At 43.8% G+C, this 15,496-nt stretch overlaps 1 pseudogene; it reads right to left on the minus strand.

Annotated features, from left to right (window-relative positions):
• LOC111977988 (transformation/transcription domain-associated protein-like) overlaps positions 1 to 15,496 on the minus strand; it is a 140,568-nt pseudogene that overhangs the window by 62,930 nt on the left and 62,142 nt on the right.

Raw genomic sequence — 15,496 nt, forward strand, 5'->3', positions numbered from 1 at the left:
TGAAGAGTGAGCCTGTCACCAAGTCAACATGAAGAGTGAGCCTATCACCAAGTCAACCCGAAGAGTGAGCCTGTCACCAAGTCAACCCGAAGAGTGAGTATAGATGAGCACATACTTGTTGATCTGGGCCAGGAACATGCCTTTGAGAGCATAGAACTCAGCTGTCATCTCCTTGGTGAAGTACTTCAGGTTGGAGGTGGAGATGAAATCAACTGTTCCCCAAAGATATTCAGCCTCTATTTAGAAAGGGGATATAATACAGGAGGTTGGTGGCMCCTTAATTGGGTAGGACGGGCTCATGGTAATGACTGGAGTGGAATCAGTGAAATGGTCTCAAATACATCAAACACATGAAAATATTTTTAGATATACTGTAGGCCTACTGTAGGTGACATGAGTCTCACTAGTGTTGAGTAATGTGCTGTTAAAAGTGTTGTAGGTCTTATTTATTTATTTTTATTTAACCTTTATTTTACTACATAAAGGTCTACTTACTCTGCTGGCGTCTTGACCCAGTTTATGCCCTCATTTGCAATGCAAACCATAACGAATTACTATGGGAATAAATGGAAGAGGCATGTGGAAGGGGGGAAAAGTAAGGAACTTCTCTGTTGGCCCTGGGGGCCTTTTGAAAACATGTTTTCACAAGGGCTATTAGCAGAACAATAGTCACAATGCGGTCCCAAAAACACCTCTCTGACATAGGGTCCAGCATATCTATTGATAATGATCGGGCTTGGGCCGATTCCATTGTGAGTTATCTGGTCCAAATGTATTACTTGGGGCTTGGGCCGATTGTAGCTACTCTCAGGCAGATGATTACACGGGCTGCTTTATATAATTAACATTTCATTATTTATTTATTTTCCCATATTTTCTCATTGTTTCTGTGATCAAAAAAATTAATTAACATTTAAATTCAATTCTTTAAGAGTCCTGTTTAAGTAGTATTTCAGTATTTGAATACTTTGTGCAAGGCAATTGATCAGCATTAAACACTTTGTGGATGGGCCTCCCGAGTGGCGCAGATGCTGGTTCGATACCCGTGCTGACCGGGAGACCCATGAGGTAATGCACAATTGGCCCGGCGTCGTCCGGGTTGGGGGAGGGTTTGGCCGGCCAGGTGGTGGGCTTTTGGTTTCTTCTGCAAACAACGTTTCTAGGATGGGCTATTAGCAGGACAATAGACTTTTTCCTTATTTTCAGATTACAACGGCTCACTTTCGGTTATTTGAAAATGAAATCATCTCCAAAATATCGTTATTTTTTAAACAAGGACTTGAAAATGAGATYGGGAATTCTGCAAGCAACGTTTCCAGTCCGAGAGTGAGAATGGTAAATTACTGTAATTAGTACATTCGTTCAATACATTGGAATACAACATAAGCCATCCATCCACCCATTATGGGCTATTAGCAGGACAATAGACGCTTGCCAAGAAGGAGGGTAGGGGGAGAATTGTGTCGTTACAGATGAATGTTTACAGTTGATGCCAAACAAGTTAGATCGGGTTTAAATCAGGAGGCCTACATGTAGAGGTGAAACAAATATTTTTTGATATACTGTAGGACTACCGTAGGTGTTGTAGGTCTTTCATTTATTTATTTTGGTGCTACCGTTCCAGGGTTAGGACTGTAACCACCAGAAGACTTGAAAATGAGCCAGTGCTGAGAGGATCACCAAAACGAAAGTGATTTTAGTTTCAGTGCATTTTCTTTAAAAAAAGAATATACAGCCTATCAATGTGTAGGCATACTGTGTAATTAAATCGATAATGTGAATGTGTTTTTGCAGAGCATACAAATTTGCCGACAACCATCCGTGGAGATCAGTGGACAAAGGACTGGACAATGGGATGCACCAAAAAAAACACATGGTTCCACAGAATACCAACTGGGGTGGATCCTGAGGCAAAGGTGGCTTCTTCATCAACGTCTTAATGCAAGAGGCATCACTACAGTCCCTGGTTCGACGCCAGGTTGTATCACATCTGGCAGTGATTGGGAGTCCCATAGGGCGGCGCACAATCGGCCCAGCGTCATCTGGGTTTAGCCGGTGTAGGCAGTCATTGTAAATAAGAATTTGTTCTTAACTGAYGTGCCTAGTTAAATAAAGGTTAAATAATTTTATTTTAGCAATTTTGTAATGTGTTTTGTTTAGTAAATTGATTTGTAAATATTAATTAACATGTGTGGTGCCACTAAATAACAATGAATTATTTAAATCAATATTGTCAATATTTGTATTATAATTATTATTTTTTAAACGATAATGGAAGGACGGTGGACAGGGAATTAACCATTTCGGGATAGGGGGCAGCATTTTCACTTTTGCATGAAAAGCGTGCCCTGAGTAAACTGCCTGCTACTATGTCCCAGATGCTAATATATGCATATTATTAGTAATATTGGATGAAAAACACTCTGAAGTTTCTAAAACTGTTTGAATTATGTCTGTGAGTATAACAGAACTCATATGGCAGGCGAAAACCTGAGGAAAATCCATCCAGGAAGTGGGATTTTCAATTGAATGTCTATACAGTGTCTAATGGGTTAGGACTCAGATTGCAGTTCCTATGGCTTCCACTAGATGTCAACAGTCTTTAGCCATTGTTTCAGGCTTGTTTTCTGAAGAATGAAGAAGAATGAGACCTTTTTGTCAGTGGACTGAGGAAGAATGCAGACCTGGTTTGTGCGCGTGACCGATTGAGCGCCCTTCGTTGTTTTTCCTTTCTATTGAATACGCTATTGTCCGGTTGAAATATTATCGATTATTTAGACAATTGACAACCTACGGATTAATTATAAACATCGTTTGACATGTTTCGACGAACTTTACCGGTACTATTAGGATGTATTCGTCTGCATGTTTTGACCGCCTTGGAGCCAGTGGATTACTAAACAAAATGCGCCAACAAAACAGAGTTTTTAGGATATAAAGAGGGACTTTATCAAACAAAACAAACATCTATTGTGTAGCTGGGACTCTTGTGACTGCAACCATATGAAGATCTTCAAAGGTAAGTGATTCATTTTATCACTATTTCTGGACTTTTGTAATTCCTTTACTTGGTTGTAAAATGTTTGTATGCTTTTGTAAGCAGGGTGCTGTCCTCAGATAATCGCATGGTATGCTTTCGCTGTAAAGCCTTTTTGAAATCTGACAAAGTGGCTGGATTAACAAGAAGTTCATCTTTAAGCCGATGTATAACACTTGTATTTTTATGACTGTTTATTATGACTATTTCTGTATTTTAAATTTGTCGCTCTGCAATTTCACCGGATGTTGTTGAGGTGGGTCGCTAGCGGAACGCCTGCGCCCGAAAGGTTAACTTTTTAGGGATGGGGGCAGCATTTTCACTTTGGGTGAATAGCGTGCCCAGAGTGAACTGCCTCCTACTCTGTCCCATATGCATATTATTATTACTATTGGATATAAAACACTCAGAAGTTTCTAAAACAGTTTGAATGATGTCTGTGAGTATAACAGAACTCATATGGAAGGCAAAAACCTGAGAAAAAATCCAAACAGGAAGTGAGAATTCTGAGGCTGGTCGATTTTCAACTCATCGCCTATTGAAATCCCAGTAAGATATGGATCTGTTTGCACTACGCCTTCCACTAGATGTCAACAGTCTGTAGAACGTTGAATGAAGCCTACTGTGATGTGGAGCCGGATAGGAGGTGTTTGAGTCAGTGGTCTGGCAGAGTGCCAGGTCCTGGTCACGCGCATTCTACATGATATCGACTTGCGTTCCAGTACTTCTAGAGACACAAAGGAATTCTCCGGTTGGAACATTATTGGATATTTATGATAACAACATCCTGAAGATTGATTCTCTACTTAGTTTGACAAGTTTATTGGACCTGTAATATAACTTTTTGAAGTTTTCGTCCGAGTTCGCCTGGACCTGCGCGAGCGTTTGGACATGTGTACTAAACGTGCTAGCAAAAGTAGCTACTTGGACATAAATAATTGACATTATCGAACAAAACAACAATTTATTGTGGAACTAGGATTCCTGGGAGTGCATTCTGATGAAGATCATCAAAGGTAAGGGAATATTTATGATGTAATTTCATATTTCTGTTGACTCCAACATGGCGGAGAAATGTTGTTTATATCTGAGCGCCATCTCAGATTATTGCATGGTGTGCTTTTTCTGTAAAGTTTTTTTGAAATCTGACACAGCGGTTGCATTAAGAACAAGTGTATCTTTAATTCTATGTAAAACATGTATCTTTCATCAAAGTGTATGATGAGTATTTCTGTTATTAGATGTGGCTCTCTGCAATTTCCTCTGATATTTTGGAGGCATTTCTGGACATGGCGCCAATGTAAACTGACATTTTTGGATATAAATATGCACATTATCGAACAAAACATACATGTATTGTGTAACATGATGTCATATGAGTGTCATCTGATGAAGATCATCAAAGATTAGTGATACATTTTATCTCTATTTCTGCTCCTATCTTTGTGACTCCTATCTTTGGCTGGGAAAATGGCTGTGTGTTTTTTGGACTTGGCGGTGATCTAACATAATCATATGTTGTGTTTTCGCTGTAAAACATTTTTTAATGTTCCGCGCTGCCTTTTCAGCGGAATGTTGTCAGGGGTTCCGTTAGCGGAACGCATGTCCTAGATTAATCAGAACAACAGTTTTTAACTGTGCAAACATCATTGAAAAAGTGTTTTCTAATGATCAATTAGCCTTTTAAAATTATAAACTTCGGGCGGCAGGTAGCCTAGTGGTTAGAGCGTTGGACTTGTAACCGAAAGGTCGCAAGATATATGCCCGAGCTGACAAGGTAAAAATCTGTCATTCTGCCCCCGAACAAGGCAGTTAACACACTGTTCCTAGGCCGTCAATAAAAATAAATATTTGTTCTTAACTGACTTGCCTAGTTAAATAAAGAAGAAATAAAAACAATTAGCTAACACAATGTGCCATTGGAAAACAGGAGTGATGGTTTCTGATAATGGGCCTCTGTACACCTACGTAGATATTCCATTAAAAATCAGCCGTTTCCAGCTACAATAGTCATTTACAATATCTACACTGTATTTCTGATCAATTTGATGTAATATTAATGGACAAAAAAAATTCATTTTCTTTCAAAAACAAGGAAGTGACCAAAAACTTTTGAACAGTAGTGTATATAAATATATACTGAACAGTTGAAGTCGGAAGTTTACATACACCTTAGCCAAATACATTTAAACTCAGTTTTTCACAATTCCGGACATTTAATCCAAGCAAAATTCCCTGTTTTAGGACAGTTAGGATCACCATTTTATGTTAAGAATGTGAAATGTCAGAATAATAGTAGAGAGAATTATTTGTTTCAGATTTTATTTGTTTCAGTACATTCCCAGTGGGTCAGAAGTTTACATACACTCAATTAGTATTTGGTAACATTGCCTTTAAATTGTTCAACTTGGGTCAAACATTTCGGGGATCCTTCCACAAGCTTCCCACAATAAGTTGGGTGAATTTTGGCCCATTCATCCTGACAGAGCTGGTGTAACTGAGTCAGGTTTGTAGGCCTCCTTGCTCGCACACTTTTTAAGTTCTGCCCACAAATGTTCTATTGGATTGAGGTCAGGGCTTTGTGATGGCCACTCCAATACCTTGACTTTGTTGTCCTTAAGCCATTTTGCCACAACTTTGTAAGTATGCTTGGGGTCATTGTCCATTTGGAAGACCCATTTGCGACCAAGCTTTAACTTCCTGTTTGATGTCTTGAGATGTTGCTTCAATATATCCACATATTTTCCCTGCCTCATGATGCCATCTATTTTGTGAAGTGCACCAATCCCTCCTGCAGCAAAGCACGCCCACAACATGATGCTGTCACCCCGTGCTTCACGGTTGGGATGGTGTTCTTCGGCTTGCAAGGCTCCCCCTTTCTCCTCCAAACATAACAATGGTCATTATGTTCAAACAGTTCTAATTTGTTTCATTAGACAACAGGACATTTCTCCAAAAAGTATGATCTTTGTCCCCATGTGCAGTTGCAGACCTAGTCTGGCTTTTAAATGGCAGTTTTGGAGCAGTGGCTTCTTCCTTGCTGAGCGGCCTTTCAGGTTATGTTGATATAGGACTCATTTTACTGTGGATATAGATACTTTGTACCTGTTTCCTCCAGCATCTTCACAAGGTACTTTGCTGTTGTTCTGGGATGGATTTGCACTTTTCGCACCAAAGCACCTTCATCTCTAGGAGACAGAACGTGTCTCCTTTCTGAGAGGTATGACGGCTGTGTGGTCCCATGGTGTTTATACTTGCATACGGTTGTTTGTACAGATTACCGTGGTACCTTCAGGCATTTGGAAATTGCTCCCAAGGATGAACCAGACTTGTCGAGGTCTACAATTTTTTTCTGAGGTCTTGGCTGATTTCTTTTGATTGTCCCATGATGTCAAGCAAAAAGGCACTGCGTTTGAAGGTAGGCCTTGAAATACATCCACAGGTACACCTCCAGTGGACTCAAATTATGTCAATTAGCCTATTAGAAGCTTCTAAAGCCATGACATAATTTTCTGGAATTTTCCAAGCTGTTTAATTAAAGGCACAGTCAACTTAGTGTATGTCAACTTCTGACCCACTAGAATTGTGTAACAGTGATTTATAAGTGAAATAATCTGTCCGTAAACAATTGTTGGTAAAATTACTTGTGTCATGCACAAAGTAGATGTCCTAACCGACTTGCCAAAACTATAGTTTGTTGGTTGAAAAACAAGTTTTTATGACTCCAAACTAAGTGTATGTAAACTTCCAACTTCAACTGTATATATATATTTATACATACACACATTTATATACATACACATACATACATACACATATAAATATATACATATACACATACATACATATAATTACATATACATATCTTTGTATCTTTGTGAGAGGCAGAGTAGGTGAACGGATGACCTCAGCATGTGTGGTTCCCACTGTGAAGCATGGATGAGGAGGTGTGATGGTGTGGGGGTTCTTTGCTGGTGACACTTAAGCAGCATGGCTACCAAAGCATTCTGCAGCGATACGTCGTCCCATCTGGCTTGCGATTAGTGGGACTAATATTTGTTTTTCAATAGGACAATGACTCAACACACCTCCAGGCTGTGTAAGGGCTATTTGACCAAGAAGGAGAGTGATGGAGTGCTGCCTCAGATGACCTGGCCTCCACAATCACCCAACCTCAATCCATTTGAGATGGTTTGGGATGAGTTGGACGTGCTGAGGGACTGAAAAGCAGCCAACACGTGCTCGGCATATGTGGGAACTCCTGGAAATGTGGGAACTCCTATTGGAAAAGCATTCCAGGTGAAGCTGGTTGTGTGAATGCCAAGAGTGTGCAGAGCTGTCATCAAGGCAAAGGGTGGCTACTTTGAAGAATCTAAAATCTAAAATATGTTTTGATTTGTTTAACACTTTTTTGATTACTACAGGATTCCATATCTGTCATTTCATAGATTTGATGTCTTCACTATTATTCTACAATGTAGAAAATATTAAGAATAAAGAAAAACCCTTGAAAGAGTCGATGTTTCCAAACTTTGGACTGGTAGTGTACATCAAACACATGGTTTGTCCATATTGTTGCTGCTACCATCTCTTATGACCGAAAAGAGCTTCTGGACGCCACGAAGAGGAACTATGATGTGAGGAATCGTGAGCTTCTCGTGGTGAAGATGGCATAGGAGGAGTGGAGGCACTGGCTGGAGAGGGCAGAACATTAGTTTATTATGTGGACAGACCACAAGAACCTGGAATATCTCCGCACSGCCAAGCTTCTCAACTCCAGGCAAGCTAGGTGGGCCCTGCCTTTCACCGGTTCATCTTCTCCCTCTCATATCAACCGGGATCCAAGAATGTTAAGCCGGATACGTTGTCACGCCGCTATAGCCTCATCGCTGATTTCCAAAACTGGCACCCCGGTCAACCAGGTGTGCACCCAGGTAGGACGCCATATGGTACCCTTAGAGGGGAGCTGGGGGGTGGGGGGGTACTGTCTCACCCTGATCTGTTTCACCTGTTTTTGTGCTTGTCTCCACCCCCTCCAGGTGTCGGCCATCTTCCCCATTATCCTGTGTATTTATACCTGTGTTCTTTGTTTGTCTGTGGCCAGTTCGTCTTGTCTTATCAGGTCCTACCAGCGTGTTTTCCCATCTCCCTGCTTTCTCAAGTTCTGTTTCCTAGTTTCCATGGTTCTGACCATTCTGCCTGCCCTGACCCCGAGCCTGCCTGCCATTCTGTACCTGCCTGACTCTGACCCATTTACGAACCTCTGCCTGTCCTGACCCCGAGCCTGCCTGCTGTTCTGTACCTTATTGACTCTGCCCTGGATTGCGGACCTCTGACTGCCTTTGATCTATATTTTGCCTGCCCCCTGTTTGGGTCAATAAACATCTGTGACTCTAGCTGTCTGCATATGGTTCTTATCCTGAGTTCTGATAKATGTATAGCACACTGAGAGACAAAAATAGGAAACCAGATGTAGAGGACACTGTGGGACAACAATAAGTTACCAGATTTGTCAACTCTCTCTTAATCTTCTCCTTTCAGTTGTTCTCTCCTTTCTCTTGTCCTCTTCATATCCTCTAATCCTTCTTCCTCTCCTTGCATCACTCTGAGATTCATCTCACCTCCAGCTCTCCAACTTTCCTCCCCACTCACTATCTCTGTCTCTATCTTCCTCCTTCCCCTCTCTACTCCCCCTCTCTCTCTGTGTGTGTGTCTGTCGTGCAGAGTAAATGAGTACTTTAGAGAGCTGACATTTGGGAAGGTAGAGAGAGCCTGAGGGGTTCAGCTCACTGTGGCCTTTTAGTGACGCCCCCATCCTGCGTACTGATAGGTGTGTGTGTGTGTGTGTGTGTTGTGTTGTGTGTGTGGTTAGTTGTGTGTGTGTGTGTGTGTGTGTGTGTGTGTGTGGTGTGTGTGTGTGTGTGTGTGTGTGTGTGTGTGTGTGTGTGTGTGTGTGTGTGTGTGTGTGTGTGTGTTGTGTCTATGCATTAATGTCTATGCATTAAGATACGTCTCAGTGTGTGTGTCAAAATTACATGTTGTAGACTAACAGTGAAATGCGTACTTACGGGCCTTCCCAACAATGCAGAGAGAAAGACAATAAAGAAATAATAGAAAAGCAAAACACATAATACTGAAATACACAATGAGTAACAATACCGTGGCTATATACACAGGGGGGTGCCAGTACCGAGTCAAAGTGCATGGGTACGAGGTAATTGAGGTAGATGTGTACTGATAACTAGGAATAAAGTGACAGCTGTGCATTTGATGAGTCAAAAAAAGTTAGTGCAAAATAGGTTAGTGTGTGTTTCTGTGTTTCCTACCCTGGTAGTGGTGCTGCCTCCACATGAAGATGCTGCTCCAGTGGGAGAGGACTTCAGAGACGATGGGTAGCCTGTTCCTCCAGCTCTTCACCACAATTTTCATATCGTGGAGGCTGGTGTTACGGGCCCAGGTTAGCTTTTGAGGATTTTGCAAGATTTGAGCAAATAGGGTGGGGGAGAGAGAAGGGGTGAAGAAGAATTGAAGAATAGGGAGGGGAGAGAGAAGGGTGGAGAAGAATTGAAGAATAGGGAGGGAAGAGAGAAGGGGTGAAGAAGAATTGAAGAATAGGGTGGGGAGAGAGAAGGGGTGAAGAAGAATTGAGGAATAGGGAGGAGAAGAGAGAAGGAAGGAGAAGAATTGAAGAATAGGGAGGGGGAGAGAGAAGGAGTGAAGAAGATTGAAGAATAGGAGGGGAGAGAGAAGGGGGAAGAAGAATTGAGGAATAGGGAGGGAAGAGAGAAGGAGGAGGAGGCCTGGTGCTTGGGAGGAGGCACCGGAAGGACCGGGCTGTGGGGGAGCACTGGAGCTCTGGTGCGCAGCCTTGGCACCACTCCCCCAGCTGGATGACTACTCTAGCCCGGACCCTCCAGAGTGCAGGCACAGGTTGAACCGGGCTGTGGATGAGCACTGGAGATCTGGTGCATACTACGCGCACCTCTCCCTTAGGCTCAATTCCCACATTCGCCCAGCACGAGCGGAGCGCAGGCATAGGACGCACTGCACCCCCCAGCACCCCGGAGACACAGCACGCAGAGCCAGCGCAGGATACCCTGGACCGAAACGGCGTACTATAGCGCACCGGGCTATGGATGAGTACTGGCGACACCGTGCGCTTAACCGCATAACACGGTGCCTGACCAGTAACGCGCTGCTTACAATAAGCACGAGGAGTGGGCTCAGGTCTCCAACCTGACTCTGCCACACTCCCCGTGTGCTGCCTCTCATACCTGTCGCGCTGCCGTGCTGCTTCCTCATATCGCCGCCGCTCAGCTTTCGCTGCCTTCAGTTCTGCCTTGGGGCGGCGATATTCCCCAGCCTGTGCCCAGGGTCCTTTACCGTCCAAAATCTCCTCCCATGTCCAGGAGTCCAGAACTCGCTGCTGCCCGATACCACGCTGCTTGGTCCTTGGTTGGTGGGTGATTATTTTCTGTTCTGTGTTTTGTTTCACCGTACAGGAGTGTTCGTTTGTCGTTTTATTGTTTTTGTTCAGTGTTCATTATTCGTATTAAAACAATATGGACACTTACCACGCTGCGCATTGGTTCTCCTCTTCTTCCAACCACGACAAGCGTTACAGGGATGAAGATGAATTAAGGAATAGGGAGGGGAAGAGAGAAGGGGTGAAGAAGAAAGAATGCTGGGTCGAGAACCATGGTGACAGGAAACGACTGGGAAAGAGAAAATGTGTCAGGTGGAGAGAGAGAGAAGTGTTAACAGAGAAAAATAAGAGAATGGTAGAGAAGAGGGAGGGATGGAGAGAAATAAAAGAGGGATGACAGTTGGCAGAGTTTCTGTTCTTTCTCTACGACAGTAGAAAAGGCAGTGTCCAGGCCAGGCCAATTCCAAAGCCATTAGCCCACTGTATTACAGGCTAACGATGACTATTGGAAAATCTTTATCTGAAATTATGTCCTAGAAGCCAGGAACTGATAGAGGGATCAGACTGTCTTATCAACCATCTACCTTAAGGGAGCGTCATATTAAGGCAAGGGCTGGTGGCAGAGCCAGAAAATCATATTACTTTAATTAATGGCTAATCACTTCTTTCAAACATAAATAAAGACCTAAAAATTGAAAATGTGAAAAATAATACACTAGATTGGGTCTCTCCATTCTGAAGGGTCTAAACCTGGAAATGAAATGCCATTGAGCTGCTAGAATCTGTGCATGATGATCAATAATTGTATTATATCAACCCATCAATCAATCTGACAATCAATATGGCTGGTGTGGATTCATTGATCAAAAGTCATTGGAAAGTCCTGGATTTTGATGGCTTGATTCTGAATGCAGTTTGATCCTAGTTATTTACCTGCAGAAAGCCTTTGTTTTAGAGTCTCTCGGGGCTTTAAGTGTATGGTCCTGGAATAGAGACTTACGACTGCAGAGTTCACTAACCAGGAAAGAACAGTTACTTTCCTCTGCTTTTATAATGAAATGGACCACACACAAATGAATGTAGTGGTACTCAATTCAAATACCTGCTTACGAAAGATAAAAGTCCTAAATCGGTTGGCGAACTTCCCAAAATCAAATCCCCAAGAACAAAATAAATTGGGGTAGTACAATATTCTCACAATTATCTGTTAATATCAGCTGATGGCACATTTCTAACCTTAATTTTGGAGTGTCTATTCATCATGTAAATGCGATTTTGGAGCAGGTATTTAATCAAACACTATCTGATGGGGGAAAGCAATTACGGACAGTCTAAACGTACTGCCTCTTCTCCGTCTCTATTTTTCATTCCTCTCACTCACCCTCTCCTCTTTCTTCCATTCTATTTCATTCTCCTCTTTCTTTCCATCCCTCCCTTCCTCCTCTTTCTTTCCCTCCCTCATAGTCTGTCTCTCTTTCCGTTATCTCCCTCTGTTTCACTCATGTCTAATCTAAAAGGTTGTTATTTGCCTTTCGGGGCAGTGTTTTTCCTCTCTTCACTGCCAGAATAGAGACAACTTATCAGTGTCATTCCACAGTAAATTGGCTGGGGTCACTGATGGACTCTCTTCATTTGGCAGTGATTTAAAATACATTTGTTCCAGCCTTTTATTGCCTCTTGATTCAGACTTCAGAAATATTTGGGTGGTGCTTGTGTGTGTGTCTGCCTCCATCTCTTACCTGAAGTATTGGTGTGTGTACGTGGGACACGATGTGAGGCAGTCTCCTCCACTCCCATATGGCCAGACTGGAGGATCTCCACCAGCTGTTCTATGAAGTTGAGCTGCTGCTCCTCTGGGTGGCAGATAGCCAGGTAAGCACGGTGCATGTTCACCTTCCACACCTCATCTCCTTAAGACAGCTTAAGACAGCTCAGCTCCACCAGACAGACAGACACAGGTTATAGACACAGGTTACAGACACAGCAAGGGAAACCCGTTACCCGTGTACACACGTTAGTTACCTTTGAAAACACAAGATGATACACACGTAACAAGTGTGCATTTGTCAGTATGTGTGTCACTGTGGTGTCACAGATGTGACAATTTGGACTGCAGTTGTTTGTGTGCATCTCTGAAGTGAATTACTTCATGCCACTGACACAAAGCAGCACTCTAACAGAACACACCAGCTGTTCTAGTCTATGTCCTATTCTATTCATTCTCCTCATCATTTTTAAAGGCCTTCATGGGTCATGAATAATCAGCCTGACATGGAGGTGGACAGAGAGACTATATTGATCGGCCCACTGAGTGCATTAACCACAACACTAACAATATCCCAGGGGAGCTTGCCTCCTGCACAGTCAAACCTGGGCAACATGATTAGCTGTGTGTTTTCCTCTGTCTGTCGATGAGGAAATGAATTACAGCGATCGGTCAACATGCACTTATCACAGACAAGGGGACATGTGATGAATCTCCAGTAGACAGTGGTGGCCTTATCAGAGGCTTTTTAATTCAAAGCTGGGCCATTCAGTTAGACAGGCTTCCTTTCTGAGCCAGGGGGTACCGAAGCCTCACCACAACAAGCCGGCTCTACTCTGTCTTCCACCACCGCCACATAACAGATGTTGTGCCAATTACTCACTCACAGACATATAAATATTAGATCTATGCAAAACCATGGAGAAAGGAAAGAGGGAGGAAGAAAGGGAGAGAGGGACACATAGAGAGAGAACACGGAGAGAGAATGAATAAGAGAGAATGAACGAAAGAGCGAAAGAGGTAGCTAGTTAAATGTTTTTCTGGACAGTTTAATGAGATGTCAGCTCAGGAGATTGGCTCGTTTCCAAGTCTCTTTGAGCAAAAACCAAGGCAGGAGTATTTGTTATGTGTCAGCTACTATCACATTCCCCCCTATACTCTGCTTTAGAAAACATGAAGCCGATAAATTAACCTCCCTAATGCCGGCCAAACTACATTTTCACAGATTTACGAGCTGTTCTGGAGTAGGGAACTGGATCTTCGCCCAGTGTGTGTGTGTGTGTGTGTGTGCGGGTGTGTGTTGGGTAGTGTGATGTGGTGTGTGTGTGTGTGGTGGGTGTGTGTGTGTGATATGTGTGTATAACTGTATAACTGTGTGTGTTAGGCATCCCCTACCTGTACCAGTGCTTCCTTCATGCCCCCCCCCCCCCCCCCCCCCAGTTGGGGACCCTCCAGGCACATTCCAGGACCAGTGCTTCCTTCATGCCCCCCCCCCCCAGTTGGGGACCCTCCAGGCACATTCCAGGCCAGTGCTTCCTTCATGCCCCCCCCCCAGTTGGGGACCCTCCAGGCAACATTCCAGGACCATGCTTCCTTCATGCCCCCCCCAGTTGGGACCCTCCAGGCACATCAGACCAGTGCTTCCTTCATGCCCCCCCCCCCCCCAGTTGGGGACCCTCCAGGCACATTCCAGGACCAGGTGGGGTTGCTGTTGCCTTTTGACTGGCCCGTCTCGGTCAGAGGCTCCCACTGGTTCAACTTTTCAGAACACCTGCAGAGACAGGAAGGAAAGTTTATATCAAGAGATGTAGTTACACTGAATTTAACTTTTTACATGAGTTACAGGGTAAATCCAGTTATTAAAAAGCAATTACATAGTTATGGCACAGCAACAGTACATTTGATGAAGACAGCTTGGCTGTCGAAACGTTGGATATTACATTTTTGCATCTGAGCTCCTAGAGTGTGCGGCTCTCCTTTATTTTCAAGTTTTCTACTCCGCTAGCCAGCACCTCGCCTAAATAGGTGTGCGTTTCAGTAACACTACATACCCCAACCAGAAGCCATGGATTACAGGCAACATCCGCACTGAGCTAAAGGGTAGAGATGCCGCTTTCACGGAGTGGGTTCCCAGGTAGCGCAGCGGTCTAAGGAACTGCATGTCAGTGCAAGAGGCGTCATTACAGTCCCTGGTTCGAGTCCAGGCTGTATCACATCCGGCTGTGATTGGGAGTCCCGTAGGGTGGTGCATAATTGGCCCTGCTTCGTCTGGGTTTGGCCGGTGTAGGCCGTCATTGTAAAAAATAATTTGTTCTTAACTGACTTGCCTAGCTAAATAAAGGTTAAATAAAAAATAAAATAAAATACACAGATGATGCAATCTCTGTTGCACTCCACAAAGCCCTTTCCCACATCAACAAAAGGAACACCTATGTGAGAATGCTATTCATTGACTACAGCTCAGCTTTCAACAGCATAGTGGCCTCAAAATKCATCACTAAGCTAAGGACCCTGGGACTAAACACCTCCCTCTGCAACTGGATCCTGGACTTCCTGACGGTCCGCCCCAGGTGGTGAGGGTAGGTAACAGTCCCGTCTGTAGTCCCGTGGCTCAGTTGGTAGAGCATGGCRCTTGCAACGCCAGGGTTGTGGGTTCATTCCCCACGGGGGGACCAGGATGAATATGTATGAACTTTCCAATTTGTAAGTCGCTCTGGATAAGAGCGTCTGCTAAATGACTTAAATGTAATGTAAATGTAACAGCCCATCTTCCACACTGATCCTCAACACGGGGGCACGGGTGCATGCTCAGTCCCCTCCTGTACTCCCTGTTCACCCATGACTGCATGGCCAGGCAYGACTCCAACACCATCATTAAGTTTGCCTGATCACCGACAATGATGACACAGCCTATATGGAGGAGGTCAGAGACCTGGCTGTGTGGTGCCATGATAACAACCTCTCCTTCAATGTGATTAAGAGATGATTGTGGACTACAGGAAAAGGAGGACCGAGCACCATTCTCATCGACGGGGCTGCAGTGGAGCAGGTTGAGAGCTTCAAGTTCCTTGGTGCCCACATCACCAACAAACTATCATGGTCCAAACACACCAAGACAGTCGTGAAGAAGGCATGACAAAGCCTATTCCCCCTCAGGAGACTGAAAACTGCACCATCGAGAGCATTCTGACTGGTATGGCAACTGCTCGGCCTCCGACAGCAAGACACTACAGAGGGTAGTGCGTACGGCCTAGTAAATCACTGGGGC

This window comes from Salvelinus sp. IW2-2015, linkage group LG18 (assembly GCF_002910315.2).
Source record: "Salvelinus sp. IW2-2015 linkage group LG18, ASM291031v2, whole genome shotgun sequence".
Classification (NCBI taxonomy): Eukaryota; Metazoa; Chordata; class Actinopteri; order Salmoniformes; family Salmonidae; genus Salvelinus; species Salvelinus sp. IW2-2015.